The sequence below is a fragment of the Hippopotamus amphibius genome, chromosome 15 (genome assembly GCF_030028045.1).
Source record: "Hippopotamus amphibius kiboko isolate mHipAmp2 chromosome 15, mHipAmp2.hap2, whole genome shotgun sequence".
NCBI lineage: Eukaryota > Metazoa > Chordata > Mammalia > Artiodactyla > Hippopotamidae > Hippopotamus > Hippopotamus amphibius.
In genome coordinates, this window is record NC_080200.1 from 57,463,181 (window position 1) to 57,487,357 (window position 24,177).

The window sequence follows — 24,177 nt, forward strand, 5'->3', positions numbered from 1 at the left end:
GGGCCCCAAGAGGTTGGAGATGAGGAGGGAGAGTAAAGAAATAGATGGAAGGAGGATGAGACCTCCAAGAGCACACAACTCGAGTTCTTGAGTTGCTCAGCACAATGATTTTCCTGGCCTTTCCCCCGCCAGGCAGCTAGAGGGATGGCCGTGTCGCCCATTTCCAGGAAGCAGCATTCGGAGATGGTGGCCCCTGGGGGCATGACGTGTGGATTTGTTTGTATTGGTGTATAACAGATTACCACAATTTAGTGGATTAAAACAGGATTAACTTATTACCTTACAGTTCTGTAGGTGAGAAGTCCAAAATCATTTTCGAGAGGCTGAAATCAAGATGTCAGTGAGCCCGTGCCCCTTTTGAAGGCTCTAGGGGAAAATCTGTTTCCTGGTCTTTTCCAGCTTTGAGGAGCTGCCTGCATCCTTGACTCGTGGCTGCTTCCTTCATCTTCAAAGCCAGCATCATAGCATCTTCTCTCGGCCCTCTGCTTTCTTCCTTGCATCTTCTCATTCTGACTCTGATCTTCCTGCTTCCCTCTTAAAATGACCTTTGTGGTTACATCGGACCCGTCCAGATAATCCAGGATGATCACACCAAGTTTAATGACTTTCACAAAGTCTCTTTTACCACATAAGGTGACATATTCACAGGTTCAAGAGGTTTGGATGTAGGAATCTTGAGGGAGGGGGAACATTATTCAGCCTACTATAAGGTACATAGTCTGTGCAGATACCTGTGGAGGCCCTGGGAAGGGACTCCTCCACCCATGTGGGTGAGGCTGGCTCTGAACGTGGGCCATGTGGCCCCACTTCTTATGCACTGGCTTCCCAGTCTCCTGCTCCCTGTATCCACACCCACTGAACTGAAGGCTGCATTCCCCGAATATTCTGTCCTATCATTATTGTGTGGACCCCAGGACAGTGGACCCTCCACTATTCACAGCAAGATCTGAGTAGTATAGCCAAATGGACCTCTCCCTCCTGTCACCAGTCAATTGTTATGAACAAATTTCATAGTCCTTTACTCAATCTTTCCCAAGGATGACTCTGTCTCTCCTGGAGGCTCTTTCTTATGCAGAGAGGGCCCTTTCATGTCAGCCCCACGAAACATATCGGAAAGCCCGTGTGTGCCTGAATCCTCAGGGTGGATACACATTAGACCCTTGAGCTAGGATCCTTCTTTTGCTTTTTTAAAGATTTGTTTTTATTTATTTATTTTGGCTGCACTGGGTCTTAGTTGTGGCATGCGAGATCTAGTTCCCTGACCAGGGATCAAACCCCAGGCCCCCTGCATTGGGAGTGCAGAGTCCAAGCCACTGGACCACCAGGGAGGTCCCTAGGATCCTTCTGCCATCGTGACTTGGGATAAAATTTTCTCAGTCTGAAAATATACACTGATAAAACAACCTGTTGGTCTATTTATTTTCAATAAAACAAGTAATAATTTTGAGAGGGTGAGATTTAAGCAAAACCTACATGGTATCAGTTGTAATAAATTATTTATCTTAACTGTGCAATTTGGAAAAATTATGCTTGGCATTATGTAAATGCAGCCTTTTTCAATAACATAAAGCATTTATTCTATTAAAAATGTATTACCCTCAGATAAATAGAAAGCAGATTTGTCAAAAACAGATCAGCATTAATACAGATACTACTATTAATACTAATAATAAGTAATAATAAGATCCTCACATAAATAATGAATGGTATGCTCTGGTCCCACAGCCCTTGTTGGTTCATGCACAAACCAGGGATGCTGGGTGGCAGTCACTTCTGTCCTGCTTCATGTTCCAACCTGATTATCCAGAGTTAGGGTCTAGTGCTCTTCTTAAAAACAATATAATATAAAAGCTGTCATGGGGATGAACAATGGGTACGTCAATTTCAAGTCCAGGCTCCCGGTAGAAAGTAGTTGTTTCTGCCAATGCACCATCCCAACACACATACACACACACACACACACACACACATACACACAGAGTCATTGAAGGGTTCAGGGAACCCTGGTCTCTCAAAGAGGATGAATCTACCAGAGATTGGAGACACACGAAAGTCTCAGAGTAGAGAAACAGATAGCTGCAACTCTTCCATCTGAGGCTAAAATTTGAAGATTAGGAAATATCCCCGATTAGTAACAAGAATCCAGTTTAAGAAAAGGACCTCTCCATGAAAGCCATGCTTTGAAGGACAGCAAAAACCTGAATCACCCAGTAAAATATTGAAACTGTACCAGAGCTATTATCCTTTCATCTTTCACATGAGGAAGCTGATGCTGATATCAGGAACCTCACTACAACCTTTAATGTCGCCTGTCTATACCAAGTTCTCATTCTAAAGCAGGGTCCAAATTATTCGTAAGGTAAGGAACACAAGTAGCTACACAACATTCAAAGGTCAGGAAGTGCCAGTATTTTTCATTTCATATACTCAGTTCATCAGCTCTGAGCTCCATTCACAAAGGTCAGAAAAATGCCAGTCTGAAATCTTAGGTCAATTTCATAACATCCTAATGTATAAAGCCTTCTCTGGGTATTATTATATAAAGATACCTGGATCAGGTTAACTTTTCTCATCTATTAGTATCTTGGATCTCATGCCCAAAGTAGGGATAAACAAGAAAGTAGCATCTGTCACGGAATTCTGCCTTCGGGAGATTTGTAGTTCTCTTTAGGTTGCACTAGATATCTCCTCTCGAAATACTCAGGACATGAGCTAATTAGGGGGGCATGAACTGCGCGACTTTGCTTAGTAAAACGAAGGGAGAAGAGCTTCCTGGAGTCCCTTAAAGGTTGGGATGTAGGGAAATGAAGAGAAGGGGAAAATGTGAGGGGAATTTGGAGCAAGATGGTAATACAAAACTTTCCATCTGCAGGATCTGCTACATATTTAAATGCTAGGGGTGTTTTTATTGGGGTGAGGGGGCTCACAGAAAGCGAGTAACGTTCCACATGTCAATCAGCATGGAGCAGAGAAATGAGAGAAATTCTGGGAGGTGAGAACAAGTGTTTAGTGAGAGCCAAAAGTGACCAGAAGGGCACACACCCCCTGGGAAGTAACAAATTCAGGGAGGCTTTGGACTTGCCACCACGTGTGGGTTACAGCCACGCTGCATTTCCTCCACTTCAAGAGACTGCGTGGCCTCAGTGGACATCTGAATTACACTGATTTCACAAAAGTCAGTCTCAGCTTTTTCGAGAAAGTGTGTTTTACAAACCTCATGCGGCAAAGATGAGTTATAAATGCACGACGCCATGTTACCATGACCTGGGCAAGAAGTGGAGGGTCCGGATGCTCAGAGATTTCTGTGGTTGAAGCTTGGAGAGAACATGGACAGGGCAACAGGGAGAGAAATAGATTAGAGTTGGGAGGCGGGGGGCGGCGGAAGTGGGAGAAGGGACTTAGGTAACACAGGAAGGCAGAGACAAGTGATACCACAATGGTGGTAACAACATGAGGGTTTGTTTTGGAGAGCAATGGCGTGGTGGAAAAGCAAGGCAGGGTTGCTGTGGATTCTCTGATCATCAGATTGAAAAATTTTGAACAGAGCAAAGCTCTAAGATTTAACAGTCATTTTTGAAAACTCAGCTTAGTGTTGGCCAACATTTGAGTCGATCGTGGTGATTCACATTTGTTAGTCTTTCTAAATATTACAATATGTGGCAAAGGGAAAGAAGTGTTCTGACAGACTGAGTTATTTTTTTACTGAGTAACATGGGAAATCTGTCAGTGAAACCAGTGGGTTTCAGACTTCTGAATGAAAGACAATTAATAATGTATCTAGCAGATGAACAAAGAACAATGTAATTACAGTACAACTTGAGAAACTGGCCCAAAACATTCAGGCACACTATTTGAAGAAAGATAATCCCCACTCCAAGCCACACTAAATCAACAACAAAAAGCCATTTTAGAATCTCTCTTTCTAAAAGGAAGTAAAGTTATGCCAGGAAGATCCATTTTAAGAGCCTTAAAAATAACAGAGTAGATAGTCAAGTAAACCTTAATATGTTCTCTTGATGAGTGAATCCTTTAATATTATGAAATGTGCATCTTTATTGCTAATAATATTCCTCGTTTGGAAATCTATTAATACAGTCACTCCATCTTTCTTTGGACTAGTGTTCGCATGAGTTATTGTTTTCCATCCTTTTACTTGAAAAAGAATCAGCTTTATTGAAGTATAATTTACATACAAAATATTCACCAATTTTAGGAATATTACTTGAAGAGTTTTGATCAATGAGTACAGCCATTAACCACTGTCACGATTGTGATGCAGAATATTTCCTTCACCCTGTCAAGTCCCATCTTGCCCCTTAATGTCACTTTCCTTCCCATATCCCTGAACCCTGTCAACCACTGATCTGCTCTCTATTCCTTAGTTTTGCCATTTTTAGAGTTTCATGCAAATGGAATCATACACCATATAGTCTTTTGCATCTTGCCTCTTTCACTTAGCACAATGCTTTTGAGATCTCTCTATGTGGATGAAGTTTTATAGGGGTACGTGGTTTCTTCCCTTTTGCTGCTGAGTTGTACACATTTATAAAGCTAAAACACGATGTTTTTCCATTCATCGTGGAGATTTAGGATTTTTCAAGTTTGGGGCTATATGCATAAAGCTGATATGAATATTCTAGTATAAGTCTTTGTATAGAAACATTTCCCAGGATGCATACCTAGGAATAGAAATGCCGGGTCATATGGTAGGTGTATGTTTAACTCTATAAGAAACTGCAAACCTGTTTTCCAAAGTAGCCCACCATCACTGTGTAAGATTTTTCCACCCGTTCCACAGCCTCACCAACACTAATTTTTTTCAATTTTAGCTATTCTCTCCTTTTAGCTGTTATTCCTGTTGATCTTAGCTAACCTAGTGGGTCTGTACTGGTATCTCATTGTGGTTTCAGTGGACATTCTCCTAACAGTAACAATACTGATAATTTCTTTGTGTGGTTATTTTCTACTTATTATTTGCTTATATTCATTTTAAGTGTATTCAAATCTTTTTTCCCTTTTTAATTGGGTTGTAGGACTTTTTTATATATCTAGATTACAAGTTCAGATAAATGTTTTGCCAATATTTTATCCCAATCTGTGACTTGACTTCATTTTCTTTACAGTGCTTTTGGAAAACAAATGTTTTTAACTTTAACAAAGTCCAATTAAAATGTTTTCTTTTATAGTTTGTACTGTTTCTGTCCTACTTAAAAATCTTTATGTAACTTGAGTTTCTAAATTTTCTCTTAGGTTTTCTTATGGAATTTTAATAGTTTTAACTCCGACATTTACTTCCATGATTCATTTGGAATAAAATATATGGTATGTGTTAAGATCTGAGGTTTTTAAAATATAGATAGCTGGTGTTTTCATTATCATTTGTTGAAAAGGATATTCTTTACTTGTTAGATTACCTTGGCACCTTTGTCAAAAATCAACTAAATATATTACGTGTGTGTATGTGTGTGTGTGTCTGTGTCTGTGTCTGTTCCATTGAACTAGGTATCTATCTTACACCAATACCACACTGCTTCATTACTGTAGTTTGTAATAAGACTTGAATGCAGGTTGTGTAAACCCTCCAACTTTGTTCTTCTTAAGCAAAACTGTTTGGGCAATTCTAGGTTCTGTGAATTTCCATAAAGATAAGAGTTTCCTTGTCTACAAAATAGTATTTTAAATGTCAACAAAAAGTCTATGGGGATTTTATCTGGGATTATATTGCAAATGTAGTTCAATTTGGGGAAAATTGAACTCAACGACACAATCTTCTGAGCTAGAAACATGATATATCTCTCCATATATTTTAGTCTTATTTAAGTTCTCTCAGAAATGTTTTTATTGTTTTCAGCACATAGGCTTGCAAAAGTTTTGTTAAACTTATACCTGGATATTTCATATTTCTAATTCTCTTGAGAATGACGTTTTAAAAAGTTTCAGTTGCTTGTTGTTTGTTTCCTAGTGTATAGAAATGCAATTAATGTTTGTACATTGACTTTGGATTCTGTGAGTTTCCTAAATTAATTTATCAGCTCTAGGTTGCTATTTTAGATTCCATAGAACTTTCTACATAGATGGTCATGTCTGTGAATACGAACAGTTTTGTTTCAGTTTTCCAATTTGTATGTCTTTTATTTCTTTTCCTTGCCTATTTCACTGAACAGAACCTCTGCTATGAAGTTGGATAGGAGGGGTGAACAATTGCCTTGTTCTCAGTTTTAAGAGGAAAACATGCACTCTTTCACAACTGTATTGATGTTAGCTATTGAAAGCTGTCCGTCCTTTATCGCGAAGATCAATTCTCTTCTTAGGTTATTGAAATTTTTTATCATGAATGGATGATGATTTTTTTTTTCAGATAATTTCTCTGAATCTATTAAGAGGATTTTTCAGTGTTAAACCAATCCTGAATCTGGGGGGTAAAGTCCACTTAGTCATAGCCTGTATTTACATAAATATGTATACATTGCTTGATTAAATGTTCTGTGTTTTGTTGAGGATTTTTGGATTTATGCTCATCTGAATATTTGTCTGTTGTTTTCATCTCTTTTAACTATTTGGCTGGTTTTGATGCTAGTGTAAAGCTTGATTCATGAAATGAGTTGGAAAGTATAGCTTCCTCTTCTATTTTCCGGAAGAATTTTTGCAGACTCATTTTTGTTCCTTAAATGCTTGCTAGAATTCACGAGCAAAGCCATCTGCTCTGGGAGTTTTTCTTTGTGGGAAGGATTTTACCATGGTGAGGTTATTCAGATTATTCTCCTTGGGTGAGCTTTAGTAGTTTGTGTCTTTTAAAGAATGTGTCCATTTTGTTAAATTTGTCATATTTATTGGTTTATAGAGTTGTTGGGAATATTCCCTTATTAGTCTTGCAATGTTTGTATAATCTGTAATTATGTCCTTCTTTTATTTCTGATATTGGTAATTTGGCTTTCTTCCTATTTTTTGATCAATCTGGCAAGAATTTTATGAATTTTATTGATGTTTGCCACAGGACCAGATTTAGAGGCCATTGATTTTCTCTATTATATTCTGCTTTCTATTTCACTGATTTTTGCCCATGTCTCTATTATTTCCCCGTCATTACTTTGAGTTTAATTACTTCTCTTTTTCTCATTTCTTTAAAGTGGAATCTAAGAACACTGGCTTGAGAACTTTGTTTTTAATTCTGTATATTTCCCTCAAAGTAATGATAAATTTTGGTGGTTTATGTTTTCATTTTCCATCAACTCATAATGTTTTCTAATCAGCGGTTTCATTGCTTTTTTGACCCATGAAATATTTAGAAGTGTTTCATTTTCCAAATATTTTGACATTTTCCAGATATCCATTTGCTATTGATTTCTAGTCATTGTAGCCAAAGAACATGTGTACTGTGATTACAACCCTTCTAAATCTGATGAGATTTTTTTTTTTTACTGCCCAGATTATGGCCCATTTTGTGACTGTTTTGTGGGTCCATAAAAATAGTGTGTATTCTACTTTTATTTTTGGTGGTATGACTTATAAATCTCAACTAGGGCAAGGTAAAGTCATAGACATACACATTCACTTTCTGCCTACTTTCTATTAATTACTGAGAAGAATGTGGAAGCCTGCAAGTATAACTTTGGATTTTTCTATTTTCTCCTTTTAGTTCTATTAGTTTTTGTTTCATGCATTCTGAAGCTCTGCTGTGAAGTCCATTTACATTTAAGGTTATTATGTCCTCTTGATAGAGTGATACTTTTTTTACTACAAAAATCTCTTTCTTTACCCCTGATTATATTCCTTGTTCTTAAATTTATTTTGATATTAATAAAACATCTCCAGAATGTTTTTGATTAGGGTTTTCATGATATACATTTTTTTATCCTTTTGATTTTGTCCCATGTGTCTTTATATGGATAGTATTTTTAAAATCTAACCTAAATACCTTTCCCTTGTAATTAGAGTGTTTAGATCATGTGCAAATAATGGGATAATTGATAGGATTGTAATTAAATCTGTCGTCTTGCTGTTCATTTTCTCTTTGTCCCATCTCTTGTTCTTTCCTTTTTCTCAATTTACTGATTTATTTTAATTAATTATATGTATGTATGTATTGATGATTAGATTTGATCCCTGCAACCAGCTTTTTATGTATAATTCATTGCTTTTATTTTGTTTTCTAATTTGTTTCATCATTCTTTATACATCGAATGAATCTTACAACAGACTTCTTCCATTTCCCCTCTGATGTTTTATGCTATTTTTCTCATGCATTTCATTTTTTCATGTTTTGAACCATACAGTACATTGTTGTTATTTTTGTTTTAAACAATTTTCTTCTAACGAAACAAAAATGAGAAAAAAATGTCTTTTATATTTACCCACTTACTTACAGTTTCTAAGCCTCTTCGTTCCTTTTTTCAGATTCAGATTTCCATCTCTTATCATTTTTCTCCTATCTGAAAAACTTTCCTTAAGAGGACTTATAGTACAGATTTGCTGGAAATTACATTTTAAATTTTGGTTTATCTAAAACTGTTTTTATTTTGCTTTTGTTTCTGAAAGATCTTTGTGCCAAGTATAGAATTTTCAGTTAACAGTTTCTGATCCAGTTCTTTAAAGACATTGTTCCATTGTTTTCTGGCTTGCAGTTTTTTCTGCTAAGAAATATGCTGTCATTCTTGTTTTTGTTCCTCTATGCTTAATGGGCCTTTTTCTCTCTGGCTGCTCCTGAAATTATCGCTTATTCATTGGTTTCCAGGAATTTTATTATCACTTGGGATGATTTTTTTATGTTTCCCTTATAGGAGTTTGTTGAGCTACTTGAATCTATAGCTTTATAGGTTTTGTCAAATTGTAAAACTTTGGCCATTAATTCCCCTCCCTGCCTTTTTCATGTCTCCTCCTCTCCTCTTGTAACTCCAACTATATATTTATGAAACTATTTGATAGTATCACTCAGGTCACTGATTCACTGAAATTGTTACTTTTTCTCTCTGTACTTCATTTTGGGTGCTTCTATTGCTATGTTTTCAAAATAACTTATTTTTTAAAATTTAGTGTCTACTTTGTCTAATTCTATGCTGTGTGATATTCATTTCAGATGTTATATTTTTTCAACTTTATAAGTTCCCTTTCATCTTGTTATAATCTTTCATTTCTTTATCATAATCATGTTTCTTCTCTACCCTCTTGAACATGTGGAACATATTTACAATAATTGCCTTCACATTCTTCTTGTTGGCTAGTCCCATCATCTCTGTCATTTCTGTGTCTGTGTATATTGGATTTTTTTTCTTATGGTTATAGGTTATAGTTTCCTGTTTTCTTGCATACCTCATAATATTGGGGGGGGGTCATACTGGATATCATGAAGTTTACAATTTAGTTTGGGATGCTAGATTTTTTTGTTTTTCTTTGTACAGTTTTGACTTTTTCTAGTTCACACTCAATATTATTTGAAATCAGCATGTTCCTTTGAGGCATGCATCTATGCCTTGTTAGGGCATGCCAAAGCACCCTGCAGTTTAAGGCTGATTTTATCCCACTACTAAGGTGATACCCTTTTGTGGACTTGATGAACTATTTATTACGTGACTTTCTATTCTGGTCAATGGGCACGTAAACTATTCTCAGCTCTGTGTGAACTCTGGGAATTGTTCTATCTATAGCTTTTTGGTGTTTTTTTTTTTCTCCAGACTTGGGTATTTTTCTCTCCTGCATATGGAGATCAATACTCAGTGAAATAGTTAGGGTATCATCTCCACAAATATCCAGACCTTTCTTGATGGAGTTCCCTCCTCTCTGGCATTCTTTCCTGAAGATTCTAGTAAACTCTGCCCCCTTGAGAGGGACAAAACCTCCAAACTTTGTTCTCCCAATTCAGAAAGATTGGTTGGCTCTGTCTGGGTTCGTCTTCCCTTCGCTACGGCCTAAAATTGTATCCAGATAGTGAGCTGATGCCATTATAGGAATCACCTCATTTGTTTTCATTTTCTCAGGAATCACAGTGTTGCACTGCCTATTGTCCAGTGTCTAAAAAGCATTGTTTAATATATTTTGTCCAGTTTTCTATTTGTTCAAGTGAAAGTCGTTACTCTATCATGAGAAGCAGCCAAAGCAAAAACCTCCTCATAAAAAAACTTTGATGACAGTTATAAGGGTATATGACTTTATCTCAAATGCAAATATAAGTCACTGTAAGATATTATGAAAGAAGATGGCATAGTCAGAGCAAAATTAGGAAAAGAGTTTGGAACTTTCTCTAGGACTTTGCCAGTGTTCATCCTTTGAGAGGAAACAGAGCTTGACATCAGTTCCAGAAAGGGAAATTTGGTGCAGTAAACCAAACAAATACTGCATTTGGAGTTAGAATGCTTAAAGAGATTGAATCCTGGTACTGTCAGCTACTAATTATATTGCCTTAAATTTTTTTAAGAATTAATTACTCAGTAGGTGACACAGGTCAATGAACTTGTTTCTTCATCAGCAAAATGTTGATAAAACCATCTATCTCATAGGCCTCCTGGGGAAAAGCAGCTGGACATAAGAATGGTCAGATATGTAGAAGTCAGGATATGAGAATTTTAATTCGATTTTAGCCATTAATGTGCTGTGTCAACTGCAAGTGTAGAAAGATTACCATTGGAAGGAACCTTAAAATTAATTAATTTTAATACCTTTAATTTATACATAAGAAAATTCAGGTCTTGAAATTTTCTATGTAATTTATATATTTTTTTCACTAATAAAATTATTCCAGGATTTCAGGATTTGGTAATTAATGCATTTTACAGACTTCAAATTTTGACAAACAAAAATGTGAAGTTTTATTCATATTTTAAAGGGCAGAAGAAAGGGTCTTAGTATAGGCTATGACTTCATTGAAAATGTAGAGTCAGTGTGACCATAAATTCTTTTGTTTATGAATATGGGTGATAAAGTTGGGACCTGGCCAGGAATGTGGGGGGAAGGCAAATAGCTCACTTTCCTCCAGAGAAAGTATGAATTGGTGATAAGAAATACAGTGCTAAATATTTTCCATATCCTGTACCATAGTTTAGGAGGAATAAATTCAAATGCCATCATAAACTAAAGATACAACTACTGTAAAACACTTAAAATATTTGTGAGAAAACATGAGATGGGAATTCAGTAGAATCCCAAAGTAGAAATATAATTGTATTAAGAAAGCTTGGTTAAGACCTGCTTTTATGATTTCTAGCTTAGTGGCAAGCCATAATCCCTTTGTAGTTACAATATTAAACAGTTATTATTTGATGTCATTTACCCTCTTACCTCTCTTGATTAAAAGTGAGTTTTATAGTTTCTGCCTCCAGGAATATGGAGGAAGTATACTTTTCCCTATTTCTCTTGTTAAGTACAATTAAATATAAGATATAAAACAAATGTAAGAACACTTTGAAAGATAGAGAGAAGGCAATGGTCAGGGTGAGATCTCAGGATCTAAGGACCAATATAGAGATGAATTTTCTGGGTGTCTTCTTGCCTTGTACAATATATCCCACTTGGAAGTGAAGTCACTAGGAACATTAAAGGATACAAACAACTCCCCCCCAAACCCACTTTCCCTAGCCAAAAGACCAGAAAGTGGGGAATCTCTCACCAGCAAAGTGTAAGTGGGGAGCCTAGACTTGCATCCTCACCAGGCCTTAATGGGATGCTCCAAACTCTTGCTGGGGTGGTTTCGGAGAAGACTAAGTAGGAGGCTGAATTTTACCAAACCCAGTAGTAAGGAGGGGCCTTCCACCACCCAGGTGGAGTGATGTCAGAGGAGGCCGAGTAGAGGGTCAGAACTTTAACCCCTGCTCAGCAGTAACAAGTCCACCCTCTGCCCCATGGTATCATTAGAGGCCAAGTGAGGAGAGCATTGGGCCTTCCTATCCCTCTAGCCAGGTTAAGATACTTAGTTGGGAGTAGAAATTCCCACAACTGCCCAGCACTAACAAGCTTCCCCTCACCTCAGTATCAAAGAAGGGAACCTGGATGTCTATTCCCACCCAGCAGTAATGAGGCAGTCTCCTCCACATTTCTCCTACCAGAGCAGTGCCAGAGAAAGCAGCTAAAACAAGAGGTTTAAATAATCCAGAGTTTCATAACATAGTACCCCGAATGTCCAGAGTCCAATAGAAAAATTACTCATCGTACCGAGAATCGGGAAGCTCTCAAGCTGAATAAGAAGACAATCAATAGATGCCAACACCAAGATGACAGATACTAGAATTAATATGTCAAAGATTCAAAGCATTCTTTGAGAAGATTAACAAAATTGATAAACCATTAGCCAGACTCATCAAGAAAAAAAGGGAGAAGATGCAAATCAACAGAATTAGAAATGAAAAAAGAGAAGTAACAACGGACACCTCAGAAATACAAAACATCATGAGAGACTACTACAAGCAACTATATGCCAATCAATTGGATAACCTGGAAGAAATGGATACATTCTTAGAAAAATACAATCTTCCAAGGCTGAACCAGGAAGAAATAGAAACCATGAACAGACCAATCACAAGTACGGAAATTGAGGCAGTGATTAAAAATCTCCCAACACACAAAAGCCCAGGACCAGATGGGTTCACGGGCGAATTCTATCAAACATTTCGAGAAGAGTTAACACCTATCCTTCCCCAACTCTTCCAAAATATTGCAGAAGGCGGAGCACTCCCAAACTCATTCTACGAGGCTACCATCACCCTGATACCAAAACCAGGCAAAGATGTCACAAAAAAAGAAAACTACAGACCAATATCACTGATGAATATAGATGCAAAAATCCTCAACAAAATACTAGCTAACAGACTGCAACAGCACATTAAAAAAATCATACACCATGATCAAGTGGGGTTTATCCCTGGGATGCAAGGATTCTTCAATATACGCAAATCAATCAACGTGATACATCATATCAACAAATTGAAGGATAAAAACCATATGATCATCTCAATAGATGCAGAAAAAGCTTTTGACAAAGTTCAACATCCATTTATGATAAAAGCTCTCCAGAAAATGGGCATAGAAGGAAATTACCTCAACATAATAAAAGCCATATATGAAAAACCAAAAGCCAACATTGTTCTCAATGGGGAAAAACTGAAAGAATTCCCTCTAAGAACAGGAACAAGACAAGGGTGTCCACTCTCACCACTATTATTCAACATAGTTTTGGAAGTTTTAGCCACAGCAATCAGAGAAGAAAATGAAATAAAAGGAATCCAAATTGGAAAAGAAGAAGTAAAATTATCACTCTTTGCAGATGACATGATATTATATATAGAAAACCCTAAAGACTCTACCAGAAAACTGCTAGCACTAATTGATGAGTTTAGTAAAGTAGCAGGATACAAAATTAATGCACAGAAATCTCTTGCATTCTTATACACTAACAATGGAAGAGCAGAAAGAGAAATTAAGGAAACTCTCCCATTCACCATTGCAACAAAAAGAATAAAATACCTAGGAATAAGCCTGCCTAAGGAGGCAAAAGATCTGTATGCAGGAAACTTTAAGACATTGATGAAAGAAATCAAAGATGACACAAACAGATGGAGGGACATACCATGTTCCTGGATTGGAGGAATCAACATCGTGAAAATGTCTGTACTACCCAAAGCAATTTACAGATTCAATGCAATCCCGATCAAATTACCAATGGCATTTTTCACAGAACTAGAGCAAGAAATCTTATGATTTGTATGGAAACGCAAAAGACCCCGAATAGCCAAAGCAATCTTGAGAAGGAAAAATGGAGTTGGTGGAATCAGGCTTCCTGACTTCAAACTATACTACAAGGCCATAGTGATCAAGACAGTATGGTACTGGCACAAAAACAGAAAGGACTATCAATGGAATAGAATAGAGAACTCAGAAGTAAGCCCAAACACATATGGGCACCTTATCTTTGACAAAGGAGGCACGAGTATACAATGGAAAAAAGACAGCCTCTTCAATAAGTGGTGCTGGGAAAATTGGACAGCAACATGTAAAAGAATGAAATTAGAACACTTCCTAACACCATACACAAAAATAAACTCCAAATGGATTAAAGACCTACATGTAAGGCCAGACACTATCAAACTCCTAGAGGAAAACATAGGCAGAACACTATATGACATACATCAAAGCAACATCCTTTTTGACCCACCTCCTAGAATCAGGGAAATAAAATCAAGAATAAATGAATGGGACCTCATGAAACTTAAAAGCTTTTGCACAGCAAAAGAAAGCATAAACAAGACTAAAAGGCAACCCTCAGAATGGGAAAAAATAATTGCCTATGAAACAATGGACAAAGGATTAACCTCCAAAATATACAAGCAGCTCATGAAGCTTAACACCAAAAAAGCAAATAACCCAATCCACAAATGGGCAGAAGACCTAAATAGACATTTCTCCAAAGAAGACATACACATGGCCAACAAACACATGAAAAGATGCTCAACATCACTCATCATCAGAGAAATGCAAGTCAAAGCCACAATGAGGTATCACCTCACACCAATCAGAATGGCCATCATCACAAAGTCTGGAAACCACAAATGTTGGAGAGGGTGTGGAGAAAAGGGAACTCTCCTGCACTGTTGGTGGGACTGTAAGTTGGTACAGCCACTATGGAAAACAATTTGGAGGTTCCTTAAAAAACTACAAATAGAGCTACCATAAGATCAAGTAATCCCATTACTGGGCATATATCCAAAGAAATCCATAATCCCAAAAGAAACATGTACCATAATGTTTATTGCAGCACTGTTTACAATAGCCAGGACATGGAAGCAACCGAAATGCCCATCAACAAATGAATGGATACAGAAGATGTGGCATATATATACAATGGAATATTACTCAGCTATAAAAAGGGATGAGATGGAGCTATATGTAATGAGGTGGATAGAACTACAATCTGTCATACAGAGTGAAGTAAGTCAGAAAGAGAAGGACAAATATTGTATGCTAACTCACATATACGGAATCTAAAAATGGTACTGATGAACTCAGTGACAAGAATAAGGATGCAGATACAGAGAATGGACTGGAGAACTCGAGGTATGGGAGGGGGCGGGGGGTGAAGGGGAAGCTGAGACGAAGCGAGAGAGTAGCACAGACATATATATACTACCAACTGTAAAATAGTCAGTGGGAAATTGTTGTATAACAAAGGGAGCCCAACTCGAGGATGGAAGATGCCTTAGAGGACTGGGGCAGGGAGGGTGGCGGGGACTCGAGGTGGGGGGAGTCAAGGAAGGGAGGGAATACAGGGATATGTGTATAAAAACAGATGATTGAACCTGATGTACCCCCCCAAAAAAAAATTAAAAAAATAAAAAAAATAAAGATTCAAAGCAGTCATGATACAAATGCATCTATGAGCAATTATGACCATGACTGAAACATATAAAAAATACAGATCTTCAGCAAAGAAATAGAAAATACGCAGAAAAACTAAATGGACATTTTAGAACTGAAAATACAACAACTGAAATTAAAAACTCGGAGGACTGTATCAAGAGCAGATTGGAGGGAACAGAGAAAAGAAGGAGTAAAGGGATGATAGAACAATAGGAATTACTCAATCTGAACATCAACAAGGATAAAACACACTGAAAAAAGAAAATGAACAGAGCCTCAGAGATCTGTGGGACTGTAATAATTAATCTTATATGGCAACTTGCCTAGGCAAGAGTATCCAGATCATTTGTCAAACATTGCTTTAGATATTTTTGTGAAGTTATTTTTTAGATAAGATTAACATTTAATTCAGTAGACTTTGAGTGAAGCAAATTACTCCCCATAATGTGAGTGGGCTGCATGCGATCATTGAAGGCCTTAATAGAAAAATTATTACCTCCCTTGACAAAGAGGGAATTCTGCCAGCAAACAACTTTGGACTTGAGCTGCTACTCTTCCCTGGGTTTCCAGCCTACCAGCCTACCCTGCAGATTCTGGACTTGCCAAACCTCCACAAATATGTGTGCCAACTCCTTAAAATCTCTCCAGAAAGATAGATAGATAGATGATTGATAGATAGATGATAGATGATAGATAGATAGATAGATAGATAGATAGATAGATAGATAGATAGATAGATGATAGATAGATAGATGATAGATAGAGGCAGGAAAGAGGGCTGAAAAAGTGCTGAAAGAAATGATGGTGGAAAACTTCACAAATTTCGCAAAAGACATAAAATACAGATTCAAGAAACTCAGTGAAACCCAAACAGGATAAACTCAAAGAAGTCCACACCAAGAAATGTTACAGTCAAATTCTGCAAACTGAAGACAAAGAAAATGTCTATAAAGCAGTGAATAAAGAAATGACACCTTTTCTATAGGGGAAAATAATTCAAATGACAGTGGATTTCTCTGACCGGATATCACAGAGGCCAGAAGAAAATAGCAACAAAGGTTGTTAAGAAAAGAGGCTGTTTTTACGAAGGAGGAAGTAAAGAGGTATCAGGCACTACAGAGGTCAAGTAAGACAAAAACTGAAGAGTCTGTTGGGTTTGGCAACTAGGTGGTCAGTGGGGACCTTGGCAAGAGTAGTTTCCATGAAGCAGTGTAGGGTGGGCAGAAACCAGATTACTATGGTGTAAGGAGTCGAAGGGGGTTGAGGAACTGGCCAGCAAGTCTACAGTGCTCATTGGAGGAGCTTGGCTTTGGTGCAAAGAAGAGAAGCCACCTCATTCTTTGACTTAACCTCCAGGAACCTTCAAGGGCTATGAGAAAAGAAATATTAAGCAGAAACCAACCATAGTGGCACCTTGATTTTGGACTTCTAGCCTCTAGACAATGAAAAAGCAAGTTTCTGTTTTTTAAACAACCCAGTCTATTATATTTTGTCATGGCAGCCTGAGCTGCCTACCCAGGGAGAAACTGGGTTAAAGGTACACAGGGTTTCTCTATTATTTCTAACAACTTCATGTGAATCTACAAGCATCTCAAAATTAAAAGTTTAATTAAAAAGAACACAATTTTACATAAATACCCTTAAAATTAATCTCGTTTTAGAACTGTTTTTAGAATGTCTTCATATTCCACAAGCTAATACCTCCCATTCATATGGTTCTTGACATTTTTCCAGGTCTTTTAAGACAGCACCTCTCACCAGAACTTTGTTATCTGCTGGGCAGCCATTGTTGCCCTTTTAGAGATGAGGAAACTTCAACTTCTAGAGGTAAGCTAGCTGGAAGATAGTTGTATAACTAATAAGAGTTGAGGCTTTGGCACTGACTCAGGGACTTCTTCCATTACAACTAGCCTACCTTGGGAATAACAAGTTTTCCTATCCAAGGAAGAGGAGGAACTGCCTCTATATCCCTAAAAATAAAGTGAAAATCAATGGAGAATTATATAGGAATATATTAGGTCCAGGCTGACAATATTGGGAACAGAGTGACTCTCCATCTCCCAAGGAGCAGTCAAAGTGGACTTGACTAGTCCTTGACTGACGGTGTGTCTGGACAGGATGCCTCTGAGAAGGCAGACGAAGTGCAGGTCCAAGGGCTTCATGAGCACACAAGAGTTAACTTCCAGTTAGTTATTCTAGCCCCAGCCCTCCAGATGAGGCTTTCCTGTACACACCCTCTGCATGTAGAACTTGTAGAAAAAACTGCCTCTACCGAATACGTTCCAGTATAACTATGTAAGGAATGTATGGGGGAAAGTAGAGATTCTCTGTTTGCTTTTCATTAGGGATGGATTCCTGGTATTCACTGTCCCAAGCAGAAAATCAAGGCCAGTTCTTAAAAACCAACTGTCTTTCCTTTGTGGGCCTCGGCCAGGTTTATAGAAAACATTATATGATGCAAAAATAATGGAGCTGGGCTTAGAGTCCTCTCACTCCAGCTGCACTCCCTGTGTTGGGAATCGAATCGAATGGCAGGTTCCACCTTTCAGCCAAGAGCCCAAGGTTTCATTTTGCATTTGAGAATTCAGGACAGAAAGAACTTCCCGAGTAATTGTTATTTTGTGAAAACACACAGTAAGCTAAATTTACTGTAACAAGAGCCGATTTGAATTTAGAAATCTGTGTGTGTATGTGTGACCAGTCATGACCTTTGGCTCACTGTTATTACTTTAATTTCCTTTTTCGGGCTGTAAACCACCAAGGTGCTTTGACAAGAAGCTTGTTAAATGTAGAATGGAACTAAGTTATTCACTGTGTTGAGTACACCTATGGAAACCAAAATTTATCTTTTAGGTAGTCTGGTGGCTCACTTGGATCTTTCATATAACAAGAGGACCAAGTAATCAGATGATTTCCAATGTTAACCTGAGAGTTTCATGTGTTGAAAGTGCCTCAAGCCACAGTCAACTAACATTAAAGTAGTACCTCTTGGGACATCACAGTTACATCTTTGGCCATCTCTACTAATAGGACCCTGCATCTATGACCATACTTCAGAAGGCCACTTGAGTAGAGGACAGAGACTTTGCTCAGGGCATTCACATCATCTGCGTCTGTTAGTTTCTTAATTTGTTGGTAATAATAATAGCTACTACTTATGAAAATTGTAATTATTTACCATGCACTGAGGTAGGTGCTAGTTCTATGTGTATATGTATAGGTTAATGAGATAAATACATCTTATTTAAATCTCACAAGAACTGAAGAGGAGCATCAGATTAGCACAATATTGCAGATGAGGAAACTGAGCAGATAAGTACCTATCCTGAGATTGCACATCTGGCAAGTACAGACGCAAGAGTGGAATACAAGTCTGGCTCTTAAAACCCATGTTTTTTTCTCCCATTCAACATGTTGCAATGACACTAAAACTCATCAAAAGCTAAATCCTGAAGGAACCCAAAGAGTATGGTGTTGAAACACAGCGTCAGAATATTGAACACTGATTCTTAAACCCTACGGTTTTTAAAACCTCAAAAGCTGCTATGATATCCCCCACATGTAGCAAATAAGAGGAGCCCATTATGCTGATTTAAGTATCTTTGAACAGTTTTTCAGTGTTACCTTTATTAGTTAGGGACATTTTATCTCACTTTTTCTAAGTTAAGTCCTGGACATTTGGTTAGTCAATATTTAGTGCCTTCAGAAACCCAGTGTGTTCTGGTGGCAAGAGCATAGAGCAATTTAAGCCAGGAGTCCTGGGCCCCAGTTTTGTTTTCACATTAATTTTGCAGTTATGACCTTAGACAAGTCAGTTCAGCAATCTGTGCTACAGTTTTCTTATGTGTCAAAGGGACATAATATCTGCATTATTTTATACCAGATAGGAACATTTTCAATTGCAAGTAACCAAATACATGAATTACAATAGTTAAAGCAGAAGGATATTGATTCTTTACTTAATAAAAAGTTTGGAGATGGGAGGCCTAAGAATAGAGCAGCAACTCAACAACAGTGTCAAGGAACCATTCTTTCTTATGTCCTTTATACCCTATCCATTATTTACTGGTTTTCCATCCTCATGCTTGTTGTCTCATGGTTACAAAATGGCTGCTGCAGCTCCAGTATCATATCCACACTTGACAAAGAAAAGCATAAAGAAGGAACAGAACCAATTAAACTCTCCTTTGTAGCCATTCTTTTAATCAAGAGGCACACTCAGAAATCCCATGGCACACTTCCCCTTATGACCTCATCGTCAAAAATTAGGCCCACCCATTACTGAGAGGCCAAGAAATCAAGTGTCTGGTTTTTCAGCCTTGGTACTGGAAGGCAGAAAAGGAGAGAAAATGATTCAGAATGATTTGTGTAGGTAACCATCAGTATCTCCCACATTCATGACATCAGAGGATTTGTTTCCTCAAACCAAACTTTCCCCTTTGTCTCTCTTCATCCTAAATAATTTGTAACCAGTATATCTAATTATCTTTCTCTAGGTAATGTTTTATGTATGTGAAGTACAAAAATGCAAAGTGGATACCATAGATATTCAAGAAATGAATTATTCCAAGGCAGGAAAATGCTCACTTGTGATCTAAAAGCCAATACATTTTTCATGTCATTTGAAGTCACCTCTTACGTTTGTATTCTCCTCCTGTTTCAGTGAATAGTAAACTAGATGTGAGCTATGTATAAATAATGCCAGAACATCTGGATGAAAAGGGGAAAAAAATCAATTATCTGGATGTTTTGTCTACATAATATCAAAACATGTAGCATTGTGTAGACAAAACATCTAGATGATTGAATATTTTACTTTTCATCCAGACAGTTTGTTGTCATGTGGACAAAAAGCATGGCCACTTGAGGGACATAAGGGAAAAACAGGATATAGCAAAACTTGCCTGATTTGTAGAGTTCAAGAATTGTTACTTAGCTTATTATGGGAAAGGAGAACAATTGGTGAGATATTGTGTCAATTAATTTTCAAGAATGCCAGGCTTTATTGGAATAAGCTTCTTACTACATGTTCGCAGTGATCATAATAAATGGTGGTTTCATTCTGAGACAGTGGAAAACACACAAACCACTTTTGATACGACATTGTGTTTATTTTACAAATGAAGCAATGCATTCTCAGAAAAGAACAGTGACTACAAAAACAGTCATTTATATCCTGGAAGAACAAATATAGAAATAAATTCTACTTGTCTAATCAAGGGTCAACTCATCAGCCCAGATTCAGTTCAAATTCAATATCTTTGCTGTTCCAGCCATTATGCTGGTCGCTTTTTCATATGTAAGTCATCATTTAGTGTATTCCACATTATTTCTGTGGGGTTCCTATTGTTATTCCCATTTCTTAAATGGGAATCTGGGTGTTAAATGTAAAGAAAAATCTCCAAATTCAAACCAGTTGTTTGTATCTGCAAATAACATGATGCTAATTTTTTTTTTCATTTAGCATGACTTATTTTGAGTAAAATAAAGAAATGAGAGTCTTAGAAGACCAAATTTCTAGAGTTTGGTGTTATGATTCCTAAAAAGCTGGGCAATATGGCTAAAAGCACTGTCATTTTATTTTGTTTTGTGTATTTTGTGTGTGTGTATAGATATATATATATATATATATATGTATGTATTTTTTCCATATTCTAAATCCAGCATACTTGAGAACTGAACTGACAAAGAGGGATATTAATATTCAACAGGAATCTATTTTATCCTTGAAAAACCTGACAGAGCCATATCCTTAAATACTATCTGGAGGGCCTCACTCAGATAACAAATGAAGTTTTATGACTCACTATTCCCATTCCTTCTTAAGTGGACTGTTCCAAATTCAATACACAGAGGTCACTAGGGGAACATTCTGTCTTCAAAGTCAGCCTTCTGTAGTCTCTTATTTTTCTGGCAGTGACTTAGCTGGAAGAAGTAGTAAGTGAGAGCTAGGAGAACTTTGGAGCCAAAATTTGTGTGATCAGGACCCAATGGTCTGGGATTTTCCAGGTCAAAAAGCTGTCAAAAATACCATCAGTAAGGGGGTGGGTCTGAGCTGTAAAGAAGTAGAATTTTCAACTTGGGCCAAAGTAGTATATTACTCACAACAGAGAAAGTCATCCTTGTGGTAACCCCTGAGTCCTGCAGCCACTTTGTTAAATACAGATTTTTCTGATTTATGACTGTGGTATTAGGGCTGGAACAAGTCTCTTTTTTTTTTTTTACAGAAAGAACTCACATCAAGTTCCAGTCCAGGAGCTTCAAGGTAAACCCCACTGTGCAGCCCGTTCATGCACTTCCTAGCATTACAATTCAGCTTCTGATTAACTTAATGTGTTTAAAACCTGTATTGGGTTCTAGAACTAGATAGTGGTAATGGATGCACAACTCTGAAAAGATACTGAAAAGTACTGAGTTATACACTTCAAAGGGTGAATTTTATGGTATGAAAGTTTTATGTTAGTTTAAAAACACTGTATTGGGCTAAATTCAAATGGTTTCTTGGACATCAAATAGATCTTACAAAGCAATATTTTGGTGATTTAAGTGTAAATGAAACAGAAACATATGGAGTAAATTTCTGCAAAATTGTGCATGATTTCAAAAATTAAGGGGGAAACGTTCTTGGCAAAACTTAGTTGGGTTTCATCTAATTCAAAATATTTGAAAAATAAATTGAGACATTTCATAAACCAAAATACTGCTGTTTTTTCCATGCAGTATGTATTTGCTATGCACTGTCCTTCTCACTAAGTACATTTCTACTTACACTGGAAGGTACAGTCAGTTCAGGTACGAGGTACAAAACCATGAATATTTAAGGCGTCAGACACCATAAAGCAAGGTCATGTTGTGGAAATTTTGCTAGGGTATATTAAACAGTATTTTCAAGGAAATATTCCTTACTGAAACAATTAGAGGAGAAAGCCTTTTGTAACAGCCTCTGAGTTAAATTCAAAAGCACAGAAAACCGAAATCTCTGAGACCATTCCTCAGAGTCTATCCCATCTCTCTGGGCATATAAGTACCATTGTTACTGAAAATGCAGTCTTCTATATGGCTTTATAAAACCCAGTCACCAAAATGGTAGATATTTACACACATAGCAAATTTTTGCAGTTGTCATGTGAAACCTTGAAATTGTTTTAAGCCCATACATCTATTTATTTTCTCCTTTCTCTTCTGTTACGTCCTAAACTGTAAACCAAGCAGCAAATGTGAGTGTCCTTTTCACAGTTGATTTCCAGTTCTGAATCTTTTGTACCCACAAAGATGTGCTGAATAAATGCTCTTGATAGAATGCAATTTTAACTTCCCTCACTTCTGCTCAAGTGTCGCTTCTCAAACAGACCTTCCCTGACCACTTATAACCACTGGCTTTTACTCTCTATCCACTGACCTTTCTTTACTTTACTTCCTAACTTAGCTTTATATTATACATTGCTATTTGTTTACTGCCTGACTGTTTCCCCGGAATATTATTCTGTAAGCCCAGGCACTTAGTTTTGTTCACTTCTCTCTGATAGTCTGAGGACAAATTATCAGAAGATACAGAGAAGCCAGAGTTAGAATCAATCATTAAATGGACATTCGTCCCAAGGCCACTAAAGGAAATAATGAAAGGAGAACCACCCATCTCACGAGTAGCCAGTTCTGGAATTTACAAAACGGAAACATCATATAGGACTACTGGACCCAGTTAATGCACCTCCACAGTTCTGCTCAGATAAGGCTGTGCCAAGGACCTTGGTAACATGCCCTGCTTCCTGGTCCCCATGGAGCCAGAAGTAGTTCATGTTTCTGCTGGGCCGGTAAAGCCCCTGCCATGATGCTTAAAACTATTGATTTTAACAGTCTTTACCAAGGACAAGGACCTTCAGCATTGGGATGCAGGAGCTCTAGTATCTAGGTCCTACCCAACTGGACCCATAGAAGCTCTAGCTTCTTTAGCAGCTACACAGAGAATCTGATGCTAATACCCCATGGAGTGATCTTTGAACAACAGAAGATGAGGAAAAACTGGCAGATGCATTGTTCATCTTCCCATACCACCTCCAGGGGAATGTTCGGAGAGGTAAGAGTTCCATTTTGCCTTCCTGGAGGCATTTCATATATCCACATAGCCAGCTACGCTTTCCTGTGACGCCGTGGCCAGCTTGGTAATGCCCACACTTAAATTTGTTTTCTCCTTTCCCTCATTGTTGCTTCACAGGATCAGAAGGTAAGCTTTGTTCTACACGAATTCTAGGCATTTAGGCTAAGACAACCGATCATAGAAAGCCAGCCCTTGGGAGAGGACTTTGTCTAGAGATGATGTGGAGGACAAGCGGGGTAGTAACAGTTCCTGAAGCTTTCATCGAATGGTAATTGGGGTATTGTCGGTGGAAAGCAGGGATCAGGAGACAACGTGACTTCTGTTCTTGACTGGTAAGAGGGATGTAGTGAAACTAAAGATTATGGGGAGGAGTGGGATGCTTTGTGAGCAGTGGAGGACTTGTAAGAAGTAAACCATAGGCGTAGCGCAACAAATGCCAACTGAAATCACACTTTGAAAGCCCCAGGGCCTCTCTGGAAGCTTTTGAGTGAACGTTCCTTTCCTGTAGACACAGAGAAGATGGTATTGAAAAATCAGGCCCAGTATCTGATTACCAGCAGGGCAGAGCTGCAAAGGAAACTAAGTGCACACCATAGATCTTTTATAATGATGTTGAGACCTGATATAAAGAATAAGAATAAGGAATTTTATTTTATTTTAATGTTTATTTTATTGGGTTGGCCAAAAAGTTCATTCGGGTTTTCCCATACGATCTTACAGAAATATATTGGCGTATAGTTGATTAA

At 37.6% G+C, this 24,177-nt stretch overlaps 1 long non-coding RNA gene across 1 annotated transcript in view; it reads left to right on the forward strand.

Moving 5' to 3' along the window:
* Positions 1-24,177, forward strand: part of LOC130837007 (uncharacterized) — a 57,744-nt gene that overhangs the window by 30,799 nt on the left and 2,768 nt on the right. Inside the window, exons 3-4 of the long non-coding RNA XR_009049243.1 lie at positions 21,564-21,601; positions 22,863-23,410. This is a non-coding gene — a long non-coding RNA (uncharacterized LOC130837007). The remainder of the gene's footprint in view (positions 1-21,563; positions 21,602-22,862; positions 23,411-24,177) is intronic.